This window comes from Zonotrichia albicollis, chromosome 9 (genome assembly GCF_047830755.1).
Source record: "Zonotrichia albicollis isolate bZonAlb1 chromosome 9, bZonAlb1.hap1, whole genome shotgun sequence".
Lineage (NCBI taxonomy): Eukaryota > Metazoa > Chordata > Aves > Passeriformes > Passerellidae > Zonotrichia > Zonotrichia albicollis.
The window spans coordinates 41,671,918-41,677,562 of record NC_133827.1 but is presented as its reverse complement, the minus strand read 5'-3'; positions in this window follow the sequence as shown (position 1 = coordinate 41,677,562).

Below are 5,645 nucleotides of genomic sequence, written 5' to 3'. Positions count from 1 at the left end.
TCTTTTGGGAATCTGTTTTTGGCTCAGTGAGTGTCTCTACCCCCAAGTCTCTCTCTTTTCAGTCTTGTTAGAAGTGCTGTATGAATTCTCAGACTCTCACTGCTCCTGACCCGCTGCTGTCCCAGCTGAAGGGCTTTTCTCTCCTGCAATATCCTCATTTACACACCCACTCTCCTTTTGTCCTCCTCAGAACTGCATTTATCAGGTCCAGAACTTCAACTCTGTTCTGTATGGTCACAGGTCAGGAAATAAGTCACAGTAAGGTGAAGGATGAAAAAAGATGTTAGATAATATGACAGAAATTATTTCCTATTTAGAAGAACACTGAAGCGACTGCTAGAAAATTAGAGCTTGGATCTGACTCAAAAGGAGACAACTCGAGAAACTGAGCTTAGAGAAACCTTAGAATTGAATTTTGGCACGTCCAACAGTAGAATAAATCCCACTAATTAAAACGTATTTGAGCTAATTAGTAGGATCAGAGTTGAATTAGGAACACTTTTAATAGCTTGGAGAGGAAAGATAATAAGAGAAGTGCCAATTTTTCAAAATGTTTAGGAAAGGCGCAGGGGGAGGGGAAGGGTGAGCGAGGCCTCTGTGAGCAGATCAGGGAATTGGGTCAAACTCGTGGTTATTTGGTGCAATTAGGCCCAGTGCAGCCCCAAGGCCGGCTTGCTGAGGGAGGAATGAAGGTCCCCAGCCCCTGGCAGGCAGGCTCTGCACGCATCCATCCATGCATAGTTTCCACTGCAGGACTGCAGCCAAGCCAGGCGTGGAGCCTGGCTGTGGGGAGCACAAATGGGAAACTGGAACTGAAGGGGGAAAGGCATGCTTCAGAGCTTCAGCTCGTTAGAGAAAAACAGACACAAGCTTCCCTGCCTCGCACTCCAGATTTCCTCACTTTGATTCTGTTGCTATGGCATTCATAAAATTCCAGCATTTCAATGCAGCAACGAGGAAATCTGGCACATAACTGCAGGTTAATCAGTTGTTTGAAACGAAATCAGGTTCAGCATTTCTAAATTCACCCCAATTACAGAATCACAAGACCAGTTAGGTTGGAAAAGACCTCTAGGATGATGGAGCCCAACCTTTGCCCAGCCTCTGCCTTGTCAGCTGGAGCAGAGGTGAGCCAGGCAGGCAAGGAATCCATTCCTGGGGCTCAGAGTGGGAGAGTGGGGCTTGGAAAGCCTCAGCCCCTGCTCCCAGCAGCTGCCCAGAGGCAGAGGGGCTGTGCAGCCCCAGCAGGCCCAGCCAGGCAGCACTGGGCACTGGAACCTGCTGGCACGGGCAGGGCAGGCAGCCACAGCCTGAGAGGGGCTGGGAACAGCTGACTGCTCTCCCACTGCACGGTGCCACTGATGGGCCACACACAGAAATTGCTATCTGTTGGCAAGCAAACAAATAAAAAACATCGGAGTTCTCCTTTTTTTTTTTGTTTTGTCTTGTTTTGTTTTTAATTTCTGTATGGGCAGAATGTTCATTCCTTTGAGAAAAATAAAAACCGCACCAAAAAACCCAGCAGCAAAGAAACTTAGGGAATAAGCAGCAGCCCTTTGGAGACCTGCCCCTGTCACTTGCTGAGGCATTTCTGTGCACAGCTGACAAAGGGAGAACAAAGCAGAGCCAGCCCCGAGCTGCACTCACTGTCCGTGCAGGCTCCCAGCTTGCTTGAGTTTCTAATGGCAACCACAAAAACTCTCCAGCTATGGCAAGCAGTGCCGCCATCCTTTTGTTAGGTCATGTTTGAAATCCTGCTAACTTTAAATAGCAACATCTTATGAAGTACAGTCAGATTAAAGAGCTTTTATCTGCATTTTCTAGGACTTTCTCTTAACTGTTCTCCTATGGAAAGAATGGTCTTTGAGTTACTGAGGGGAAATTCACTGTCAGAATTTTAAAATGGAATTGTAAAACTGAAAAAAAGAATGTATTTAACTAAACTGGAGATGAAGGGACACACTTCCCAGTTTCACAATTCTCCTTTAATATTCAGATTCATTTCATATTCACTGAACAGAAATTAGAAATAGGTGTAACTTTTGGAAAGTTTGATAATCTTTGATAGAAATCACCTACTTTAATGTTACACTGACCTAATTTTACTGGGCATGATTATCTACCTTGAAGCCTGTGGGAGTTTCACTGGTGAAAGTATTGGGAGATTTAAACTGTGTTAGAAAATTAAAAGCAAAACCAAAGAAGAACATATAATTCAAGCAAGGTGGGAAATGTTTTTCACATCAAAATATTAAATACACACGCACAAAATACAGTTACAATATTGAAATCTCAAATACTTCCAGTTGGAAAATTCCCTGTCAACTCTATAAATGTTGGAGCTGCCAGGCACCCTCCTTCTCTCACGGAGGAGACAATCTCTGCACCCACCTCTGAGGAGGAAAGGAAGAGACATGATCAGGAAATCAGCTGGGAAACAAGTAATATCAGTCTAAATATTAGCAAATACAAAGTTCATTTTACAATCGTAGACAAGAATTTGTAACCTCCATGACAAGAGTCACAGAGACAGCAGCACCTCAGTCCTCAGTTGTGTTTCTTGGGTACACATTCTTTCTTAGTCTTTTTCTTTCATGCCAGTTCAGCAGTAAAACAGCATCTTGTTTCAACTTTGATGCTCCATGGGCATTGCACTACCAGGTCCTTTATTCCTGCAGTACAATGAGATGTGCTTTTCCCCTAAAGCTTTTAGTGAATGCTGCAAATCTTTCTATTATTGCTGAATATTTTAGCAACACAAAAAAAACAATGAAGGGGAAAATAGGAATAATTAAATGTCTTCTGCCATCTTGGATTGATTTACAGTTATAATTTGGCTGAGCAGTGCTCAGAGAAAAGTCTCTCACAGCCTACGTACAGTTGTAGAGAAAAGAAGGAGGGGGCAGGAGGTCGGAAGGCTGGACCCTTCCTGAGCTCTGGCAGTGCTGTGGCATTGCCTGTGTTGCTGGAGTAACCGTGTCCTCCTTGGGAAAATGCTGCTGCTTGCATTGGAAGGAGGCTCCACTGCCTTGGCTCATGTCCCTGGAAAAGCAGCGAAAGCAGTGACAGGGATGTCCCCAGTGCTGGCTCTGTCACACTGACACCTCGTCTTTTCTTTGCTTGGGGTGACCCCTGTCACTGCTGGGCTTGGGAAGGGTTTCTGTGGGACAGAGGGAGCCTTATCCCCTGCATGCTAATTCTGGGACAGAGAATGCTCTGAGCAGAGCATGCTGGCTCTTCAGTTGCCTGTGAACAGGCCAGGGAAACAGGAGAGCTTCAGAAGAATGTAATTTACACTGCTACTCCCTAGCTGGCAGTCAATACCCATGGGACATGCAGTCAGTTCCTCTGGGATTAACCAGCAACTGGGCACTTGTCCTGGAGCCACTCCAGCCCTCCCCTCTCTGGGAGGCACAGAGGGACAGATGTGCTGGGAATGGCCCTGGGGAGCCCAGAGGCAGCAGGGCTGGGCTCCAGCCAGCAGCCAGGGTCACCTGCACGGCAGGACATGGCCAGGACATCCTACAGGACACTGTGCTTGAGACATGAAACGTTCGGGTCATAAATAAAGCCAGGTCTCACTGCTGGATTTGCTCTTTGATTGCGCAGAGAGGCAAAGTGTGCTTTTGATGTGGCTGTAGGGAGAAGAAGAAGAATCCTCCATTTTCCTTGGTAGATTTTCAGGCAATAAAAATGTTCCCCACTGAACATATCTGTGCACACCTGCCTCATGCTGGTTGTGGTAAACAGGGGCTCTGGGTATGACAGAGTGTTTGCCTGCAGGCAGGTACGGACATGCTTCTGGTTAGGTGCCGATTCCTGACACCAGCTTTCAGGTCCTGTGGCTGGGAAATGGGAGCTCTCCCTCACAGATGCTCTAGGTCCATACCTGTGTTACCTGGAGTGCTGTGGAATGGGTGGAAGGCTGCCCTGCAGGTTCCTGCCCCCATCCCAAGGGTGCAGCACTGCAGGCTGTGTGCTGGGCACGGAGCTGCCCCAGGGAAGGACTCGCTGCCCTGCCTGGGCCCTGAGTTTGGGATGTCAGTGAATCCCTGCCTTTGTCAGAAGGCTGAATAACCACGTGCACATTTCTTTCTTCTCTTAAACTACACAGTTGATTTTACTTTTCTTATGATGGCAATTTTATCGTAAGGTTTTGTTTCTCTTTCACTGTGCATGAAATGGAACACTGAGGTGGCTGTTCAAGAATCAAAATTATTCCTGTAATTGTAGCACAGTGAATAACTATGTGCAAGAGAATAATCTTGTAAAAGCTGATTACCTCAGTCATTAATAATTAGGATTTATGAGTTAAGTAATATGCTGCAACTATATCCACTACCTTGGCAATTGCATGTGGAAAGTTGAGAGATAATTTTAGAAATAATTCATTGGGAAATCCCAAGTGACAACTAAACCAGCATCTTAGGTTCTGCCTGTGGCTTCTCTGACTGTTTGAAGATGGAGTGGCAATTTGCAGTCTTGTCTCATTTGTGGACATACACATTTGTTCATTTTAATTTCTTTCTGCATTACTTAATTGGATTCTTAGCAAGATTTTTTGTTTTACTGGGTTCTTCTGGCAGAAGAATTAATAATACATCTGAAGTTTAAGTGGATGTACGCAGAGTTGTCTGGTCCTTACATTTTCCTCTATATTTTTTTCTGATTGTTAACAGACTCAGTATAAATTAAATTTTCATATATTTAAAAAGACAAGAAAGCTCTTTCAATCTACTCCAATTTTGTATCTTATTCGGTGATATATGAAATCTGGCAAATTCAAGTCTTGCAAGTATGAAGAGGACAATTACAAATCTAACAATATTTTTCTGTCCCTTCTCCCTTCAAGTTCAGCCAGGAGCCTAAGCGGGTGCTCATCTGTAAATAAGCAAGTGGTTTATTGAGCACCCCTTGCTCGGCAGAGCTGTCACTGTGCGGGCAGGGCCTGGCCTCCAGCACCTCCAAACATTCCAGCTATTTCTGCTCTGCCAATTACACAGGAGCAGAATCACACCTAGATTTTGCCTTTCTTGTGTTTGAGACAGACAAATAATCCAGCTTCGTGATTCAGTACTAGGGAAGCATTCTATATTGTATTTTAGATTCCTAGACAATGTGGCGTTTAATAGTGGAGCTAATTTCTCATGTGGATGCTCCCTGCGCTGTGACAAAATGGCTTTTAAAACACAGGACTCCTTATTTTTTTCCAGTGGAAGCAGAGGCAGATTTTAACTGTAGAGGAGCAGAGAGCAAAATAAGGGCACGTTGTAATTATTACTGAATGTGATGGAGCAGAAAAATGCCCGTGTCTATTTCAGGACTCTGTGCTGAAGCTCCCCCCTCATTGGAGTGCAGGGACCCTTGCCTGGGCTGCTAGAATCGGCAGGACTCCTGCCCTGGCACAGAAACGAGCATATATTTTGTTTTCCTTTTTAAAATCTACTTTGCTCTCCACTGATGTATGTTGAAGCTGTATGTTGTCCCAAAGTCACAGCCAAGTTTCACCATTTTTACAGACGCAGGTTTTCCAGGGTGATGTAGTTTGTCAGAATTCCCAGCAGGTACTTTGTCGACGCCCCATTTGTTTACCACGAAGCCGTTCCTTTCCCAGCTTTCTCCCAGCTCGTTGCCGGCAGTAAGGC